The sequence below is a fragment of the Callospermophilus lateralis genome, chromosome 4 (assembly GCF_048772815.1).
Source record: "Callospermophilus lateralis isolate mCalLat2 chromosome 4, mCalLat2.hap1, whole genome shotgun sequence".
In the NCBI taxonomy this organism is placed as follows: Eukaryota; Metazoa; Chordata; class Mammalia; order Rodentia; family Sciuridae; genus Callospermophilus; species Callospermophilus lateralis.
In genome coordinates, this window is record NC_135308.1 from 57,978,271 (window position 1) to 58,000,974 (window position 22,704).

Below are 22,704 nucleotides of genomic sequence, written 5' to 3' on the forward strand. Positions count from 1 at the left end.
TATTTAAAAAACTCTCTCTCTCTCTCTCTCTCTCTCTCTCTCTCTCTCTCTTAAAAAAAATTCTATGATAAGAATTAGTATACTCAGCTGGGCATAGTGGCATACATCCCAAGTCCCAGCAATTCAGGAGGCTGAGGCAGAAGGCTGAGACAGGAGGATGACAAGTTAGAGACTAGCTTCAGCAATTTATTGAGGCCCTAACCAACCTAGGCAGACCTTAACTCAAAAGAAGGGCTAGGGATGGAACTTAGGGGTAAAGTACCACTGGATTCAGTTCCTAGTACCAAAAAAAAAAAAAAAGTATCATCAAACACCACACAATTTATTTGCTTTCTGGAAAAATCTGTGCTTGGGTTAGATGATTCAATAGCAGCAACAGAATAAAGTATCATGAACCTCTGATGAAAAAATATTTCTCTTCTTTGAATTAGAAACAGTGATTCTTTAACAAGATATATTTTAATTGATTGTTTTCAAATATTAACCTGATCATAGTTGAGTTCTAATTTCTTTCTTTCCTTTTTTTTTTTTTTGGTGTGCATGTGGGGGGATAGTCTAAGTCCATTTGTTGTAAATGGTAGTGATATGATGTCCACTAACAAAACACTACTGGGCAATTATTTTTATTCATTCATCATCCATCTATTTACCACATTCACATCCCACTCTTGGCTTGACTAACTCCTAAACATTTTTAAAAACAATTTCCAACTACTCTGAGAAAGTTACCTTCCAGTGCAAATAATGTATTCTATTTTCTTAGTTTTGTGCTGCTCACCTTATACTTTCTCTCTCCATTGGTTTGTATGTCCAACAGCAAGAGTGTTAATTCTTCAAGGATAGGGATTATATCTCTCATTTCTGTGTTCTAGTGCCTAGCCTAATGGCTCCCAAGTTAGTTGCTGAATAAGTGAATAAATTGTTAGTTAACATCATGAGATAATAATATATTAGGCACCTGCAGCCTGTAACAATATTTCACATTCTATCTAGATATAGTGTTGGGTACCACTGCACAGCTGATATTTGAATCCAGAATTCTTGCAATGATGACAATAATATAACTCTAAGGAATGAACTGTCGAAGACCAAATCAGTCTTCCTCTTCCTCTAACTCTCCTCCTTCCTATTATATACACACATACATTTTCTCAGAATAGTGAACCAATAAAACATCCGGTTGCTTTGCTAGAAGATGAAGGAGTTTTGAGATTTGTTTATGTAGGTCTGATTTGGAAAGAACATTGTCTCTTTATGGCATATATCCATAATGTGGGTCTAGTAAATTTTTGATGAAAATGCTGTCCATAGGGGAAAAAGATTTACCAGCATTTGGTAGCTATTCCATAGAAAGTGTTTGGTGGGAGAATATGATTATCCATGACATCCAGTTGGTTTAACTTTTCATCATTTTTGAGCGTTAAAGTTAATGCCTATTTAAGATGGATTCAGTCATTCCAGAAGGTGAGAATACAATATATTTAAATAGAATCATCACAGAATGTTAAAACAGAAAGTCTTTTCAGGGTTTTGAAATAACTTAATTTTATATGATAACTGAATTCCCCACTTACCCCATTCATTTTTATTTGAATGTCATGTGATCATTTTTTTTTTTAAAGACAGCTTTCAGGGTTGTTTATCTAACTTTTATCTACTAATGGGGGCTCAGAAAGGATGTTTCTGCTTTGCTGTTTTCTTTCTCTATCATCAAAGTGGATCTAATAGGCCTTATTGAAAAGAAAGGAAAATGGTTGTTATTCAGAACCAGCCTCGAGGTGGGTGGGTTGGTAGAAAAATGGAGAGGAGATGGGGTGCTAATGATATTAGGGAGAGTGGCTCTTCAGGGAAAAGCATTTATTTTACAGGTTTCAGGAGAATTATGGGAGATAATTAATATTGGCAGACATGCACATTTTGTGCAGGGAGTACTTTAAGCAGAAACTGACTAGATGCCAACAGATGTGAAAGTAATAGTCCTTTGGATTTAAAATGCTGTCTACATTTACACCAGGGAGAATCGAGAGTTCTTGTTCAGTGGATGTTCAGTATCAGCAGCTAAGTTTTATAAATTACCAGCCATTGCTTTTCCTTCAGAATGTTGCTTCGATTACCCATTAGAATTTTTCTTCCTTTTTGAAGTAACATGCCCTGTAGCCCGAACCACCACATGTCCTATAGTTTTGAGAACAGTTCTGATTTAAAATAATCTATCCTGTTGCACACCCTCCACATGTTAGATTGTGTGACCAATTTGGGGTTCAGAAAGCCTGGTCACCACAGATTCAGCCATTCCAGATGAGCATTTGCATTCCATCAGCTTTCAGACGATTTGATCATCCATTTTGTGCCTTAGCACCCCCTCCGGCTTGGACCCCATGCACTATTGTTTCCAAGCAAACCAAACAAGAAGGGCATTATTCCCTTTTGATGTTACAGGAATACTTTCTGTACAATTTTTAAAATACAGACAAAAAAAATTTAAAAAAATATTTTAGTTACAGAATTTGTATTGCAGAAAAGTTAGGAAATATAACCAAAGAAAAACACTCAATCCAATAAGACCTTATGTTTAATATTTTAATGTCCATGTATAAAGATATTTCTGATACTCCTTTGTTTTTAACAAAAAATGTGGTCCTAATATGCTTGAACAGGTTTGTCATTGTATTTCCCACTTAGCAATGTGTGGTGAACCTACATTGAAATCACTATATTAAGCTCTGCCTAGTACTCTGGAGTAAGAATATGCAATAAATTGCTTAAAATCTTGGACGCTATTTTGATATTACATACAATGGTGAGAAAAGGCCTGATTTTATTTATGTAAAATATTTGGGTGGTGATAGAGGACTTTGTCCTGAGAAGTCTGCAGATCATCCTGAAAGCTGCCAGGAATGTCCAATAGTCTAGTCTGTCTATGCCCAAACACTTCAGTGACAAACTAATGAATCCCACTTTAATCTTTGCTGTCACTTGCTGTTGGCTTATTTTGTGTTTCTCAAGGATTCTCTTGTGTCCAGACCTACTTTCTTGATCATCTTGTTGCCATAATTGTTTTTGGCTGGACGTGGCAAGCATTGTTCTGAGGTCAGTCTTTGGTTAAGTCTGTCTGGATTACATTTTCGGGTGGTGCATCACACACCATGTCTGCTCCCTGGCTCCAACCAAGACTTTAAAGAGATTTTTAAAAAGGCTCAGAAAGTTTCTTGGATATCAAACAGCTCTTATAAAAATAACATTTTTATGACTTAAAATGTAAATGAATAAGAAACATGTGGATTAAATTTCCTTTGAGATGCCCAAGGGCTTAAAAACTGAAGGGAAGAGCACTTGCAAAATGAGTTAAATCGACTTTTGCCAAAAATAAAACACTTGAAAAATTGTTAGGGAGATTTTGCTGATCCCTAGGTACTCATAGGTTCTCCGTTCTCTATTTGAAAAGTACTTAGGTATTAAAATTTAGGTCATCTAACAAAATGCACTTAGGACTAGTTCAATGGGCATTTGGCTCTCTAGTTTAAGAACTGATATCAGAAAGCCAATCTGAGATCAAGGTACTTGAAATATGCCTGCTTTGTCCCTATCTCACACTTTCCTCCTCTAGCTGGGAGCATATCTTTCTTGTGTGAAGGATGCTCCGAGAGAACTCAATGTTGGGAAAAGATGGATGGTACCTATCAAACAAATCCAAATAAGCACTCCTCTCCTCTTACCCCTTTCTGTCATTTTCCATGTCCAGTATTCCCTGCTCTTCTGTTGTAGGCCAGTTGCATAGAAACAGGGACTCTAACAGGAATTTTTGTGTAAGTGATTTATTGAGGAAGTGCTCTCCGGAGAAATCTGGAAGGAAGTGAGGGAAACAGATAAGGCAGAAGCAGAAGCTAAGCAAAGATGTGGTTTCAGTCTAGCCTTAGTCTGATCCCACTGGGACCTTGGAAGCATGAAGGGCTCTACAGAATTGGCTCATCTTGAGGCACAGCCTAAGGCATATCAGCCAGCCAGCTCCCCAGGAGGAAAAACGTAATCCCCCTGGCACTTGGGAGAGGGACAGCTATAGTCTCTTCCATGCTGAGGACATCAATCCTTGAGGACATTTTTCCAGGCAAGAGCAAAATTGTGAATATCAGCAGCCATTCCCGTGGCAGTTGGGAGAAGAATGTAGGGGTCACATGAAGTGGATCTGGACAGGACATTAACATTGTCCACAGCAACCCTCATTCTCAAAGCCCTCGTGATATCATTAGTTCCTCTCTCATGCTTCTCACGTAATCCATCAGACTTAAAATTCTTTCCATTTTGTATTTTGCAGCTTTTTATTTTGTGTTTATCTTTGCATGTTTCCCATTACACTCATGTTAGTCTAGGCCTTCTCACCTAATAGCTGGAGCCCCCTACCCATTTCCTAGCTGCACTCCCTCTTTAGAGTATCCCCAACCCAAATTATCCCACATTCCCCTCCAAATACTACATACAGTGCTGAAGAATCAGTTGGGGCTCTTAAATATCCATGAGACCTTTCCTCACATTTTTAAAGATGGAGAATACCTTGGAATCATAATGTTTTCTTTGGAGTCCCATTAAATGCTAACAGTAATCTTCACATAATGAAAAACATTTAATACATTCAGGATTATATAAAAGTAAATTAAAGTTTAAAAATAATTACAAAAATGTTGAATTTATCAATTACCTAAATTTTTAAAGTGAGATGATATTTATAAAACTTAGACCAGGACCTGATAAGAGTAAGTGCCCAATAATTATTAGCTAATATTATTATCATTGATATTGTAGTAGTCTCATAACTGGTCCCTCTGGTTATCCTTTTGTCACTATTCAATAGATTTTTTTTTTAAAACACACAGAAGCCAGAAGGTTCATGTTTAAGCTCAAATTGCATTATGATAGTACTATTTTGCTTAAATTTGTTCCCAATGTATTTACAACTAAATCCAATCTTTACCTTGGCCTAGAAGACACTGCTTAACTTTGCCCTGCCTATGTCTCTAGTTATACTTCCAGCCACTGCCCCACATATCCTTCTAGCATCTGGGCTTTCTTTAATTTATCATATGCAGACATCTTTCTGATCTCAGAACCTTTGTCTCTACTTGGAAATGTATATTTCTCCCATCCCTCTTACCTGATGGCTCCATCTTTAGGTGTTAGATTAAATTCTTCTCAGCATTTTCCTGGCTACCTCATTCATTCATTCATTCATTCATTCATTCATTCAAGTATTTTCTGAGCATCTTCTCTGGGTCAGGCACCATTTAGCTCTAAAAAAGGGGGCAAAAACAGTCACAGTAAAAAGGCAACAGTCCAGGCTGTGGTTGTAGCTCAGTGGTAGAGCACTTGCCTTGCTCACGTAGGGTACTGGGTTCAATCCTCAACACCACATAAAAAATAAATAAATATTGAGTCCATCTACAACTATAAAAGTATTTTAAAAGGCAACAGTCTTTATCCTAATAGAGTTTACATAAGGATAGAGAGACAGAAAACAAATATGCCAGTTATGTGTGTCTGCACTTGTATTTGTGTGCATACCTGTGTGTATGGGAAAATAAAAGAAGAAAAGGGTAATGGGATGGGATGTTATTTTTAATAGACTATTCAGAAAAGCTTTCTTTTATAAAGTTATCTTTGAACAAAGACTGATGTAGATTTACCAAGTCTCACAGCACCATATATTGTGCATTTTCCCCTGTAAATCCACATGAGTGGAACCCAGAGGAGATCTTTGGAGTACAGTCTTCCAGTGTGGACTGGCAATTATTGGGCCATGGAGGTGTGCTGATGTAAAATCTCCAGAGCCCACCTAAGCTTAAACACTGCCTCCAGGAATTCTGCCTATGGGACTACCTTTCTCACTATAGCAATCTAGAGGGTGGAACATTATACTCCAGAGAAGAGAAGCTGAGAATCTATTAAACTTCAATGAAAAGAATTCTTTAACTTTTCACCGAGAATTTTTTCCTCTTTCTTTTCTCTGTTTAATTATGATATTAATGGTACATGGACATTTATATATAGTCATTTTTTTTCTCATTTCTTGCGTGTTTGAAGCCAGTTATTTTTCATAAATCAGTTTTTGAGGACTAGGGTGTTTGATTAGTATATTTTAGTTTTGTTTTATATTCTATTATCTATATTTTTAATTTTTAAAAATTTTTACTCTCTCTTTATTGTTCTATATTTATATGTGTATATATATTTATATATATTTAAATTTTATATATGTGCATATATATATATATTAAAATATATATAAAATCTTATCTGTCCCTTTTGATTATCTTTCTTTTTTCTTCTGCTAACAATCAATCTCTATTGTTCTCTCTTTCACTCTTTCTTTATTTTTTTTACTTCTATTCTTCTATTTTCTCTACTCCTCCCTCATAATCATCACATCCTTTATCACTTCTGTTCTTTCCCTGTCCGCCATTTGAAATTATAAACCCTTTTGCAAACTTGCTGTTTTTTTGGGCAATAACTGATCACTTCATTTATGTTTATTGTGATAATTTACATTATTGATGTCATAGTAGGGGCTATTTGGTTTAATACTGTATATTGTTAGCATTGGTTTTTATTATTTGTTTTCCCCTAAATTGTGAGGTACTGGAAACTTTCAGGGACACTACAAGTTCACATGGTAGAAACTCTATGACCTCAGATCCTTACTGCTAGATGGGTAGACACACGAATAATATGAAAAAGCAAGGGAACAAATCATCCAAAGCAAACCAAGGTACTTCAATATCAGCAACTTCCACAGTGGAAGAAATGTCAGAGAAGGAATTTAGAATGTATATAGCCAAAGCGATCTGCAAAGTAAAGGATGATGTAAGGAGTGAAATGTGAATGAAAATACAGGAAGTGAAAGATATCTCAATAAAGAGATAGAGATTCTGGGAAAAAAGCAGAAGTCCTCAAAATGAAGAAATCAATAAACCAAGTTAAGAATTCAATGGAAAGCATCACCAACAGACTAGATCACTTGGAAGACAGAGTTTCAGGCAATAAAGAAATAAATATGTAATCTTGAAAATAGAGTTGACCATGGAGAGAGAATTTGTTAAGAGACCATAAATAGAACTTCCAAGAAATATGGGATAACCTGAAAAGACCAAATTTAAGGTTGATTTGGATAGATGAAGGCTGGCGATATAAACCAAAAGAATAAACACTCTTTTCAATGAAATAATGACAGAAAATTTCCCGAACCTAAAGAATGAAATGGGAAAATCAAATACAGAGGTCTTACAGGACCTCAGATAATATATAAATTTTGATATACAAAATTACAACAGATCCACAGCAAGGCACATTATCATAAAAATACCTAAAACACTGAATAAGAATAAAATTTTAAAGACTTTTGCAGAAAAACAGTATGTAACATTGATAGGGAAACTAGTCCATATCTCAGCTGATTTCTCAACCCAGACTCTCAGAGCTAGAAGACCTTGTAATAATATATACCAAGCTCTGAAAGAAAATGGATACCAAGAATACTATACCCAGCAAAATTCAGAATTGATGATGAAATAAAAACCCACTATGATAAAAAAAGTTAAAAGAATTCACAACTAGAAAGGCTGCAGTACAGAACATTCTCAATGAAATATTTCATGGAGAAGAAATAAAAATAAAAATGAAAACCATCAAAGGGAGCACCTTCACTAGAAGAATAGTCAATCAAATAAGAAACTAATTCAAATTACCAACCAGAAATAAATCAAAATGGAAGGGAATAAAAATAATTTCTCATAATAACATTGAATGTAAATGGCCTAAACCAATCAATAAAAGATGTAGTCACAGCCGAAGGAGCCCCAGCAAACTTCCAGCTGCCAGCAAACTTCCAGCTGCCAGCTGATGATTGGCTTACAGCGGCCCCAGCAAACTTCTAGCTGCCAACTGATTGACTCCTCTGCGGTGATGCTCATTGGGTTGTTTCCCCGCCCTTTCAGACCATGGAGCTGCTCATTGGGGGACTTTTTTTGGCTCCGCCCATGTGACCCAGCCAATCAGCCTCAAGAGCAGGAGGAGTGGGGGAGGTTGAGAGGCTTGTGGGAAGCCGATGGTGGCAGTTGGGTTCTGAATGTTTTCCTGAAGAGCTGTGTGGTTTGGCGTGTGTTCTAAAAATAAAGTCTGTTTATTTTGACAAGTGGCTCCTGAATTGTGCCCAGCCAGACTGCGGCATTTGGTGGGCCGCATGGGAATGACTGAGGGTAAGTGATAAGGTAAACTGCTTGCCCCTGAGGGCAGGGCGAGAGGATGGGTAGCCATTTTAAGATTCTTCTTTTGTTTTATTTCGCTTTTGTTTTAAGTTGCCTGTCCCTGGAGATGAGTGAGACGGAAGAAAAACTGCTCACATATGAGGAAAAACTATTTGCGTCTGAGGAACAGATAGGGAGAAAGGATGGATGGACATTTCAGGAGGATAGAAAGGTTGATATAGTGATTTTGTGTTGTTCCATTTTTATTTCATTCTGTCTCGGTTTTGTTTGGCGTCATCTTGTTGGGTTGTATTATAGTAGAAATATGGGATCAGAAATTAGTAAAAAACAAACTGAAAGAGTGTTAAGTAAATTGTTAGAGGAAGGAGGCATCCCAGTAAAATCAAGAGCAGTCAGGGCATATGTTGATACAATACAAAAATGTAGCCCATGGCTTTTTAAGGAGGAGTTGTTAAATATATCACAATGGAACCATCATGGTGAAGATTTAAAAAGAATAGAAAAGAAAAGCCCAGGGACTCTGCCAGTTGGCACATTGTCACTGTGGACATTCGTATCTTGTTTGTTTAGTCCAAAGCCTTCAGTTCAGACAATGGTAGAGGAAGGAGAAGACATATTGATTCAAGTAAAAGAGAAGGTCTCTCAAGTTAGACAGAGGAAGAAAGTTTAGAGCAGAAAAAGCCATCAGGGGAAAAGCACAACAGGAGACTGCTACTAACACCTTTCTATCACCAGAGGGTGTAAGTGTCCAACCAACAGTGCCACCTCTACAGGAGACTGCTACTAACACCTTTCTATCACCAGAGGGGCGTAAGTGTCCAACCAACAGCGCCACCTCCATATGCTGGGAGGCCTCTAACCCCCGCAGTTGATAGTTGGGATCCTGAGACAGGATCTCAAATATTAACATGCCCTGTATTTGAGCAGGCAGGAGGGCAGCGAATTCACCATGCTTTAAATTTCCAAAAAGTGAAACAGCTAAAAGAGGCTGTAACAACCTGTGGTCCTCAAGCACCCTTCACTGTAAGCATGGTTGAATCCTCTACCAACTTGAACATGATGCCAGCAGATTGGGCTAATATGTGTAAAGCTGTGCTAAATGGAGGACAATACCTGTTATGGAAGGTTGCCAATGAAAAATTTTGCAAGGAGTTGGCTAGACGAAATGCAGCAGCTGGTTATCCTCAGATAAATATAGATATGTTGTTAGAAAAGGGACCTTATGAGGATCAGCAGCAACAAATTGCATATGATCCTGGCATATACATACAAATTGCTATAGATGCGGTTAGGGCATGGAAGACTTTACAAGGACATGGAGGTTTACAAGGTCAATTATCTAAGGTAATACAAGGAGCTAATGAACTTTACGCTGAATTTGTAGATAGGCTTATTCAAACAACTACCAGAGTTTTTGGGAATACAAAACAAGCAATGCCATTAATAAAACAACTGGCTTATGAGCAAGCGAATCTTTGGTGCAGAGGAGTCATTAGACCTTGGAAACATGAAGATTTAAACACATATATTAAATTATGTAGAGACATTAATGAACAAGGGCAAGTCGTGGCAGCTGCAGTACAACAGGTTTTAGATGCCAGGCCAAAAACATGCTACAATTGTGAACAAACAGGACATTTTAAAAGGAATTGCCCCATAGGAGGAGGATTTAACAAAACTAGGTATCAAAGGAGTAGAATACCAGGTATTTGCCCATAATGCCGAAGAGGGAGACATTGGCCTAATGAATGCCATTCTCAAATCACCATAGAGGGTACTCCATTATCAAAAAATGAACAAGGACCAGGTATCTATCCACGATATCGTGGAGAAAGGCATCGGGCTCCATTGCCAAAAAATGGACAAGGGGGCCCAGTACTCCGGGGCCCAAGACCACAAATATACGGAGCACTGGAGGAACCCAGCAACTCCATCAGGGTAGTGCCCAGTACACATTTTCCATTAAATCCCTCCCTAGACAAACCAGAGGAAGCACAGGATTGGACATCTGCGCCTCTGCCAGAACAGTACTAACTCCAGAGATGGGAGTTCAATTCATTCCCATGGGGTAAAAGGACCTCTTCCCAAAGGAACAGTAGGCTTATTATTGGGACGCAGTTCTTCTACTCTAAAAGGACTTATGATAAGTCCTGGGGTAATTGATCCTGATTATGAAGGTGAAATAAAAATTATAGCCAGTTCTCCAAAGGGTATATCAGTAGTTTCACCAGGAGATAGAATAGCACAGTTACTAATAATACCCAGCCTACATGATAAATTTTCCAGTCATACTGTAGAAAGAGGTTCCAAGGGATTAGGCTCCACAGGTGTAGATTGGGCTATGCTTTCTTTAAATTTAGATTCTCGCCCCATGCTAAAACTAAATATTCAAGGACATGAATTTAATGGGCTACTGGATACAGGTGCAGACCTTAGCATCATATCTCATCAAGAATGGCCAAAACATTGGCCATTACAACAAGCCACTCAAACGCTTCGAGGCCTAGGAGTGGCGACTAATCCCCATAGAAGTGCAATGGTATTAGATTGGAAGGATCCTGAAGGATGTGAAGGAACTATACAGCCATATGTATTGGATCATCTTCCTGTAAATTTATGGGGACGAGATGTCCTAGATCAATTAGGTTTGACATTAACAAATTACATCAACCAAAATGCACCCACTATTATGACTAGACAAGGTTTTAGGAAAGGAAAAAGATTAGAAAAACAAGAACAAGGTATAGTGGCACCAATACAAATAGATCAAGGAATGGACAGACATGGGTTGGATTTTCAGATGGGGCCACTGAGACAATAAAAATTACTTGGAAATCAGAAAGACCAGTATGGGTTCCTCAGTGGCCCCTGACTAAAGAAAAGATACAAGCAGCTCGTGACCTGGTCAAACAACAATTAGCAGAAGAACACATACAACCTTCCATATCTCCCCATAATACTCCCATTTTTGTCATCAAAAAGAAATCTGGTAAATGGAGATTATTGCAAGATTTAAGAGCCATTAATAATGAGATGGTTATTATGGGACCTGCTCAATCAGGGATTCCTCAATTGTCTGCTTTGCCAAAAACCTGGTATGTTTTAGTTATAGATATTAAAGATTTTTTTTTCAATTCCAATTCATCCTGAGGATGGTCCATGTTTTGCATTTACTATCCCTGCACTGAATCATGAAGGTCCTGATCAGAGATATGAATGAAAAGTACTCCCTCAAGGGATGGCTAACAGCCCAACTATGTGTCAAATTTATGTTAACAAAGTAATCCAGCCACTTAGAAATCAAAATCCTGAACTACAAATATTTCACTATATGGATGATGTATTATTAGCATACAAAGATAAAACACATTGCTAGAATGTTATGCTACACTTACAAACTTATTAAAAAATTATAACCTAGAGATAGCAATAGATAAAGTACAATTAAATTTTCCAATTAATTATTTAGGAGTTCTATTATCCTCAACCATGGTCCGTCCACCAAAAATTCAAATACGAGTAGATCAACTCAAATCACTTAACGACTTTCAAAAGTTATTAGTTGACATAAATTGGATAAGGCCTTATCTAGGTATACCAACAGGAGAGTTGGGACCTTTATTTGATATCCTAAAAGGTCCATCAGATCCAATTCACCCCGAATGTTAATGACTGAAGCAAGAAAGGCATTAAAAATCATTGAAACATATATGGAAAATATGCATTTGGATAGAATTGATATAAGTTTGCCTTTATTATTTATTGTAATACCAACAAAAAATATTCCTACAGGAGTATTTTGGCAAGAAGGTCCATTATTATGGATACATTTATCTTATTCTCCTAACACTATTCTTACTAGGTATCCTGAGGCTGTAAGACAATTAATACTCAAAGGAATAAAAGCAGCGAAGGGAGTGTTTGGAATTTCTCCCAATAAAATTATTACTCCATATACTATGGATCAAATTAATGAGTTAGCTAATGAGTTAAATACATGGGCAATAATCATGTGCAAATCTAATGTTTCATTTGATAACCACTTACCATCTAATCCTTTATTGTCTTTTTGGTCATTACATCCTGTAATTTTTCCAAAAATGACAAGAAAAACACCTATCATGAATGCTCCAAATATATTCACTGATGGGTCAAATAATGGTACAGCAGCAATAGTTACACCTGATCAAACTTTTACATTTTTAGTACCTAAACAATCAGTTCAAAAGGTAGAGCTTAATGCAGTATTACAAGCTTTTGTGATGTTTAAAGATTCTGTATTTAATTTATTTTCTGATAGTCAGTATATAGTTAATGCTATAGTATCCCTTGAAGATGCTGGTAGGATTTCCCCTTCCTCTACTGTTTTCTCTTTGCTTTCCACTATACAAAGTCTAATCTGGGACAGAAAAGATCCATTCTTCATAGGACATATCAGGGCACATACAGGATTGCCTGGAGCCCTTAGTTTGGGCAATGATTTAGCAGATAAAACTACACATGGCATACATATTTTCTGTACACTAGAAGAAGCTACAAATTTTCATAAAAAGTTCCATGTCAATGCTAATACTTTACAAAAGCGTTTTAAAATAACTAAGGTACAACCTAGACAAATAATCAAACAATGTCAAAATTGTGTAAGCTTTTTACCACAAGTTAATCTTGGAGTCAATCCTAAAGGACCGATACCTAACCATATTTGGCAGATGGATGTCAAACACTTGCCAGAATTTGGAAAATTAAAATATTTGCATGTTACAGTTGATACTTCTTCTGGATTTTTGATGGGCTCCTTTCATGCCGGAGAAAAAACTAAAGATATTATAGCTCATTGCTTATAAAATTTTGCCACTGTGGTCGTTCCAAAACACTTAAAAACAGATAATGCCCCTGGTTATACTTCTACCTCTTTTAAACAATTTTGCTCATCATTTGGCATTACTCATATAACAGGAATCCCATACAATCCACAGGGACAAGGCATAGTTGAAAGAGCTCATCAAACTATTAAAATGTACTTATTAAAGCAAAAAAGGGAATTGGGAAGGGGTATATATTCCCCAAAGATAAACTTAAAATAACACTCTTTACTCTAAACTTTTTAAATTTGGATTCATCAGGGCTTAGTGCTGCGGAAAGGCATATGTGTCTAAAAAGTACATAATCCCAAGGTACTTTGGAAGGATATTCTACCAGGACAACAGAAAGGTCCTGACCCAGTAATTGTCTGGAGTTGGGGGTCTGTTTGTGTGTTTCCACAGGGAGAACAGCAGCCCATTTGGATTCCAGAGAGATTAACTAAAGCGATTTCTACAGACAAAAAGAAGATGATTTGGCTCAAATACATAACAACTGATATCCAAAACTCCAGTTTGGCTATCCTTACATCTGCGACAGAACCAGGAAGCTTTTTTCAATATCTATTTTATTATTACCCTTTCCCACATCATGAAATTCTATTTTGTTTTCTGAGCTCATACAGACCTAGGTTAATGTTTTGCTGATCAGTTTTATTTTTTGACTATAGAGTTTTTAAACATTGCAATGGAGATTTCACCTGTAAAAAGTTATAAGGCCTTTACTATTATGTTATGTGTTGTATGTATTATATTATGTGTGCACACTTGTGTTTTGTGTTGTATGTTTGTATGTACGTATGTCCATATATCATATATGATGAGTGCTCATGAAAAAATGGATCCAAATATTTTTTTTTATTCATGTGATTTAAATGGTTTAATTTAAATTGGGTAAACAGCTGTTGAGGATTATTTTAATATGTGAACAAAAAAGGAGGTTAACAGATCTGTTTGTTTACTTTCACCTTTCCTTTTGATTATATTTAATAATTCTGTTCAAGATAATGTAAATTGTTAAGAAAATTGTTTTCTTTTAATGCCTTCTGGAATGTTACATAATTTTTTCTTTAGCCATTATTTCCAGAATTCCTATCTTCATCCCAGTGCCAGTGAAGACAAAGATAAAACCAATCTACAACTTCTGCAAAAGCCATCACTGAACTGCTTGCAGAACTTGCCTGGACTATGTATCACTTGTATGTATTGTGAACTCATTTGTATGCATTGTGAACTATCTGTTGGTGCAGTGACTTGTGGTAGTGTTGGGGTATTTTTGCTGATGGTGTCATCAGTGGTACAATTTTTCCAAAAGGAGCCGTGAATTGGCTTGGTGTATCCTCCTCCCTTCTGCTTGTGATGGTTGTTCAGCTAAAATTTGGGGGCCAACAGCGGTGAGGCAAAGAACCTCACCCCCCAGCTGGTACAAAGACCTATCCACAGGTGTGGCTGTATGCTGGACCAGTAGTCAATGACGGGTAAGATCCAATTGCAATGGTACCAACCTAAGACAGGAGGCTGACGCCTTGAGGTCAACTCATCCGATGATGGGTAAGAGCCATATGTGGTATTGGACAACCTAAGGCAGGCAGGGTCTCTAAGCCACATGCTTGTTGTTTAAACAGAGAGGGGGAGATGTTGAGAGCCACAGCCAAAGGGGTCCCAGCAAACTTCCAGCTGCCAGCTGATGATTGGCTTACAGCGGCCCCAGCAAACTTCTAGCTGCCAACTGATTGGCTCCTCTGCGGTGATGCTCATTGGGTTGTTTCCCCGCCCTTTCAGACCATGGAGCTGCTCATTGGGGGACTTTTTTTGGCTCCACCCACACGACTCAGCCAATCAGCCTCAAGAGCAGGAGGAGTGGGGGGAGGTTGAGAGGCTTGTGGGAAGCCGATGGTGGCAGTTGGGCTCTGAATGTTTTCCTGAAGAGCTGTGTGGTTTGGCGTGTGTGTTCTAAAAATAAAGTTCATTTATTTTGACAAGTGGCTCCTGAATTGTGCCCAGCCAGACTGTGGCAATAGACTGGAAAATTGGATTAAAAACCAAGACCTAACAATATGCTATCTCCAAGGGACTCTCCTTATAAGCAAAGACATCCATAGACTGAAGGTAAAAGGATGGGCAAAAAACATATCATTCACATGGATCTCATAAATAATCAGGGGTTTCTATTCTCATATCAGATAACGTAGATTTCAAGCCAAGGGTAAACAGAAGGGACAGAAAGACATTTCACCCTGCTTAAGGGAACTGTATATCAGCACAACATAATAATTGTACATATTAATCCCCAAACAATGGAGCATCTACGGACATCAAACAAACCCTTCTCAGTTTCAAGAATCAAATAGACCATGACACAATAATACTGGGTAACTTTAACATGCCTCTATCACCACTAGATAGATCCTCCAAACCAAAACTAAATAAGCTATAGAATTAAAGAATACAATTAATAATTTAGACCTCACAGAAATATATACAGAATATTTCACCCATCAATGAGTGAATACACTTTCTTCTCAGCAGCACATGGATTCTTCTCTAATATAGACTATGTTATATAAGCTATCACAAATGTTGGCATGCAATTGAAATATTAACTTTAATATATTTTTAGCATATGTAGGGTTATTCTGATAGTTCATTTTTCATTGATATTAATTTTTGAATTTTTGCTTTTTTCTTGATTAGACTTGATTTATCAACTTTTAGCTGAATTACTTCTTATCTATTTCATATATATCCATATATTTCCTACTCTTATTTTAGTTTTAATATCTCCTTTTTAAAATCTCTTATTTATTTGTGCCTTCTATTTTTTTTTTTGTTGGTTTCATTAAAGAGTTGTCAACTTTATCTTTTCAAAACACCAATTCTTTGTTTCATCAATCTGTTTTATAATTTTTCTTTTTTAGATTCTGTTTTTTAATTTATGCTTTAGTCTTTGTTTCTTTAATTTTGAGTTTGTTTTGTCTTTTTTTTTAAGTCCTTGAATTGTACTTTGAAATTATTTATTAGAATTTTCTTTTCTTTTTCCATAGTGGGGATTGAACCTAGGGCTTTCACATGCTAGGCAACTGCTCTATCACTGAGCCATATCCACAGCCCTGTTTTTTTTTTTAATGTAAGCACTCATTGCTGTGTAATTTTCTCTTAGCATGGCTTTTTCTGCAAACCACAAGATATACTATATTGTATTTCTATTTTCCTTTGTTTCAAGAAAGTTTATAAATTTGCTTTCTCATTTCTGCAGTGACCCACTGTTCATTCAAAAGGGTGTCCAGTCTCCATGAGTTTATATACTTTCTAAAATTACTTTTGTTGCAGACCTCTACTTTTACTGCATTCTGCTCAGAGAAATACAGAATATGATTTTAACATTTTCAAATACGTTAAGACTTGTTTTGCCTATTATATTGTAGCCTAACATAGAGTCTATTCAAGAGAAAGGTCAATTTAATGATGGAAACAAAGTATATTTTCAGTTGTTGAATGGAATATTTTATTATCCATTTGATCTACAGTACAGTTTAACTCTGATGTATGTTGATTTTTTTTGAATGAATAATCTGTCCATTGATGAAAGTGGATGTTGAAATCCCAAGCTATTATTTCTTTTATTAGAGCATTATATTTAGATATAGTAGTTGCATTCATTTTGACAAAATCATACATGCATGGGATTTTATTTGCTTCATTTTAGTGCCATTTCCCCCCTTTCTTATCCTCCCTCCCTGTCTTCTCCTACTTCTAGTCTACTAATCTTCCTTTCACTCATTTATTTACTTTTGATTGGTGCTTTTACACATATGTAAGGGTGAAATTCCCTGTGGTACATTTATATATGCATATAACTTGATTTTTGTTAAATTTATTCCACATTTTCTCCCATTTCCTGTCTTCCCCCTCCTCCCTCTTTTTTTTTTAACTGGGAATTGAAATAAGGGGCACTCAACCAATGAGTCTCATTTCTTACCCTAGGTTGTATTTTATTTAGATACATGGTCTTACTGAGCTGCTTAGTGCCTTATCCCGGCTGAGGCTGGCTTTGAACTCCAGATACTTCTGTCTCAGCCTCCCAACCCACTGGAATTACAGGTGTGGGCCACCACTCCCAGCCCTCCCTCCCTCTTGACACCCTCCTTCTCCTCCTCTGATCTTCCTCATATCTTTATAATATCCAATCATCCCTCTGCTTTCTCTCCCTTATTTTATTCTAGATTTCACATATGAGAGGAAACATTTGTTCCTTGATTTTCTGATTCTGGCTTATTTCACTTAGCATGGTGCTATTCATTTCCACTCATTGTCAGCATAGTCCATAATTTCATTCTTCTTTGTGGCTGAGTAAAAGTTCATTGTGTATATATACCATTCATCTATTGATAGACATCTTGGCCGATTCCATAATTTGGCTATTTTGAATTGTGTGGTTATAAACATTGTAATGGCTGTATCACTATAGTATGCTGATTTTAAATGCTTGTGGATAAATGTCAAGGAGTGGAATAGCTGGGTAATATTGTCAGTTCCCTTACTAAGTTTTTGCAGAATATCCATATGGCTTTACAAAATGGTCATACTAATTTTTAGATTTTCAGTCCCAACAAAAATGTATGAGTACCTCTTTGACCCATATTCCTGTCAGCATTTAGTGTGTGTGTGTGTGTGTGTGTGTGTGTGTGTGTGTGTGTAGCACTATTTACTAAATCACAAGCTTGGAAACAATTTAAATAGTTAATACAGGGGAATAGGGAATCACTAAATAAATGTTAACATGCCAATGGAATATAACAAAACTAATTAAAGTTGCATTTTAGAAGCATAATTATTAACATGAAAAAATTTAAAAACATTTACACAAATTATAAGATAATTAAGCCATATATTTTATTTTTGCTATAACACTTATATACACATGTATATATATATATATATATATATATATATATAGAGAGAGAGAGAGAGAGAGAGAAGGATTATGATTTTGTTTACATCTAAAAGGAATACAAAAGTAAAAGAAACAAAGGAGATAAAATAAATTATTTTAAAAGATCTTGAAGAAGATCAGATAGAACTTCTAGAAATAAAAAGTCAATATAAGTTTTTAAAATGAATGGAAATGTTAAACAGTAGACTAGACAATTGAAAAAAATAATTAGTGTACTTGGCAATAGATGAGATAGAATGACCAACTTTATTCAATGTAAAAATCAAAATAGAAAATCACAAAATAAACATTATTTGTGTTCTTGATAATTGACATCCTGTCTTGAATGAGATGAAATATCAATGTAGTTTTGATTTGAATTTCCCTGATTGTTAAACATATTTTCATATAGTTGTTGGCAAATTATGTTTCTTCTTTTAAGAAGTGTTTCTTCAGTTCATTGGCCCTTTATTTATTTATTTACCTGTTTATTTTAATAAGTTATACATGACAACAGAATGCTCTTTGATTCATTGTACACAAATGGAGCACAATTTTTCACTTCTGTGGTTGTATTCAAAGTAGGGTCACACCATTTGTGCAATCATACCTGTACCTAGGGTAATGATGGCCATCACATTCCACTATCTTTTCTATAATCATGCTTCCTCCTCATTTCCCCTTTGCTCCATTCAAAGTTCCTCTACTCATCCCATCTTTCTCCGCCCCTGCCATTATGGATTAGCATACACTTATCAGAGAAACATTCGGCCTTTGGTTATGGGGATTGGCTTACTTAATTTACCATGATATTCTCCAACTCCATCCATTTACCTTCAAATGCCATAAATTTATTCTCTTTCATTGCTGAGTATATTCCATTATGTATATATACCACAGTGCTTTTAATCCATTAATCTATTGAAGGACATCTAGGTTGGTTCCACAGTTTAGGTATTGTGAATTGTGCTGCTATGTGGCTGGGTTACTGTAGTATGATGTTTTTGAGTCCTTTGGGTATAAACCAAGGAGTGGGATAGCTGGGTCAAATGGTGGTTCTATTCCAAATTTTCTAAGGAAGTTCCATACTGCTTTCCAGATTGATTGCACCAATTTATGGTCTCACCAACAATGTATTAGTGTGCCTTTTTCCCAACATCCCTGCCAATGCATTGTTGTTTGTATTCTTGATAACTGCCATTCTGACTGGAGTGAAATGAAATCTTAGAGCAATTTTGATTTACATTTCTCTAATTACTAGAGATGTTGAACACTTTAACTATGGTACTTTTTTTTTGTACATAATTAGGTGCACTGGAATGTGGGGCATATATTTTTATAATTATTTTATCTTTTTGCCAGATTGTTCTGTTTACAGGTATGTAGTGTCTTTTTGTCTCTTTTGGGGAGTCAGTCCCTTTACATTTAGTGCTATTATGTATATGTGTTTGTAGTTTTCTGCCATTTTGATTTGTTTGCTATATTTGATTCTGTCTTGACTTTCAATTAGTTGGTTACTCTTCTAGTGATCATCATCTATTTTGGAGGTTTGGGGTTTGTTTTGGGGTTTCTCATCTTATAGTTTTTCTTCAAGTAATTCTTTATAGTGCTAGCTTTGTAATCATGAATTCTTTTAGTTTATTCTTGTCATGGAAAGTTTTTATTTACCCATCAATTTTTAAAGAGAGCTTTATGTCATATAGCAACTATGGGTGGCAATTCTTTCCTTTTAGAACTTGAAATATTCCAGGGTCTCTTGATTATTTGTTTGAGTTGAGAAATAAGAAGTGAGCCTTATTGACTTGCCTCTAAATGTGACCTTATGTTTTTCTCCTTCAGGTTTTAATAATATTTACTCATTTTCTATGTTAGTCATTGTGATTACAATGTGACTTACAGAATTTCTCTTTTGATCTTGTCTATTTGTCATCCTGTGTGAATTTTGTATGTGGATGTTTATCTTACTTATAATATAAGGAAAGTTTTCTGTTACTATATCATTGAAAATATTCTCAATAACTTTAGCCAGTATCATCATACTCTTTTCTATTCCAATGACTCTCAGGTTTGTTTTAATAATGCTGTCCCAGAATTCTTATATGTTCTGATCATAATCTTTTATTTTTTCCCATTATTGAATACTGAGTATCCAAGTTCATGTACCCTGTCTTCAAGGCTTGAAGTGCTACTTTCTATGCAATCTAATCTGCTGGTGATGATTTCTAGAGAATTTTTAATTTGCTTCATTGTGTCTTTCATTTCCAGGAGTTCTGATTTTTTTATATCTCTATTTCTTTATTGAAATGGTCTTTTATCTCCTAAATCTTATCTATTAATATTTTTTCTTACTTTTTTTTTCAGTTCACTGTACATTTTAATCAGTTTTTAATAATGTTTCTCTGGAATTTCATTCACTTTCATATCTGTGGGATCTTTTATTGGACCTGAATTTTGAGGGGAGATTTTTTTTTGCCTGTTTTATCATGTTTTCAGAGTTCTTGGACTTGCACATCAATTGAGATGGATTCCTCTTCTTCTTTATAAGTATGTAATCTTGTGTGTGTTATCTTTTCTGTTCCTAGATGTCTTTTTGTCTTCATCCCATGAGCAGATAGATGTCCAAGGGTAGAAACTGAAGTCCTCCTCTGGTTGTTCCTCCTTTGAGCCTGGTCATTGATTTAATTTTTTTCTCTTCCAATTTATATGTGTTGAAATACCTTTAAGTCTCAGATCAGGCTAAATCATGTGTGGGGTGAGATTCACTGTTATTTAGCTGGGTTGTGAGAAATACTTGGCAGCCAGATCTCTATGAACTTAATGTGCCCCAATCACTTTATAGACACTCTTAGAGAAAGTAGGGAGCCCAGAATATGACTAATTCTAGCAACAGATGTATAGGCTTCAGATAAATAGCTGGTGTCCACTTTGCCATCTAAAACACTAATTACTACCTATATAGGAATAGTGAGGTCAGCATTTAACGTTAGTACCACCACCACCACCACCAACAACAACAATAAAACAGAACTAGATCAGGTACTCAACAACAGGTGTCTATTACATTGTATACTGTGTTAAAAATTACAACATTGGGTAGGAATTACATATGATTCTATTTAGTGGAATTGCAGTTTCTTTTTTGTTATTTTTAATTTATTCTTTTTAGATATACATGACAATAGAGTGCATTTTGACATATTGTACATACATGAAGTATACCTTTTTTTCATTAGGATCCCATTCTTGTGGTTGTACATATGTGGAATTTTCTCTTGTGGTGTATTAATATATGAACATATGAAAGTTATATCCAATTAATTTCTCTGTCTTTTGGTGTTAGTTCCTTAAGTGAAGAGAAAATAGTGTAGGAAGGCAAGAAAAAGTTCAAGATATTTAAAAAAGCAAACAGAAGAGAGGCATGAGATAGGAGGCAGATTTTTGTCTGTAAGGAATGAAGAATTAAAAATTTAAAATAAACAGGAAAATTTTGCTATTAGTGGGGCAAAGAGAGTGAATAAGGGGGCAATAACAGGGATAAAAAACCAAGGTGAAAACAAGCAAATGTAAGACCAAAGCATCTCAAACCCATGTAAAATTATAACCCATCCATATCAAATCAAGGCTAAATAATAAACAGGTGCATATTAAAGCAATTATGGTGAAAGTAAATATATGTGTGTGTATGTATATGTATGTATATATGTGTGTGTGTATGTATATGTGTGAATATTTCTTTTTTTGAAACTGTCCATGTAGTAAGAACATATAAACATACCAACACATAATAGAAAAATTTTTAAAAGTAATAAAACACAATAAAATGATATTTGAAAAAATAAGTTTAAAAAAGGAAAAATGGGTGAAGATATAAAGAGAGAAAGAATTGAGAAAAAAGAGAAAGAAAAAAAAATCTTAGTGAGAAAGAGTTTGTTTCCACTGAAGTGAACAAAACCATTGACAGGGATGAATTTTCGTTTTTTATTGTTGGCTTTGTAACCCTTGGATCAAGGTCTGGGGGTTGTGAAGTCCTGTGTCTTTTTGTTGCTCACCTCGTTGCCAGGTGTCATGGATAGGAGCCAAAGCTGGTTGTAGTATCTCTCAGCTTCCAGTCTCCCAGTACAGGGTGGGATAGATTGTGGAGTGCTGAAAATTGTGTGTTTTTATAGCAGAAATGGTGCAGAGTTCTAAATTGGAAATTCCAATAGTTGGGGTTTGGTCTTGGCTCCGCAGAACTCTGTCAGTCGATAAGTTGATATTTGAGATGCCCGTCTCTAATGGATGTCTATATCTCTGTGGCTACCATTAACATCCACTTTTAGGGGATAGGGAATAAACTTCCCCAGATTTCATATTCATTGCTGTGAATATAAATCATTGGGTATCTGCCTGTGGTACAGATGTTCCTTTATAGCTGCAACAGGCATCTTCCCAATAGCCCTATGGGGCACCAGCCCCAAAGGGAATTCTCTTTTCCTTGATATCTGGAGCTTGTATGTCCCAAGTACAATTTTATTTGCACCTATTTCAGCCACTTTGGTTCAGGCACACTCTGGGGATCATAATAGGTGACTGCTGGCAACTTCCTTTATGAGTTCCTGGTCTCCTGTCCCTGCTTGCTGCCATGCAAGGCTTACAGATAGTTCCTACACTGGTGACCAGT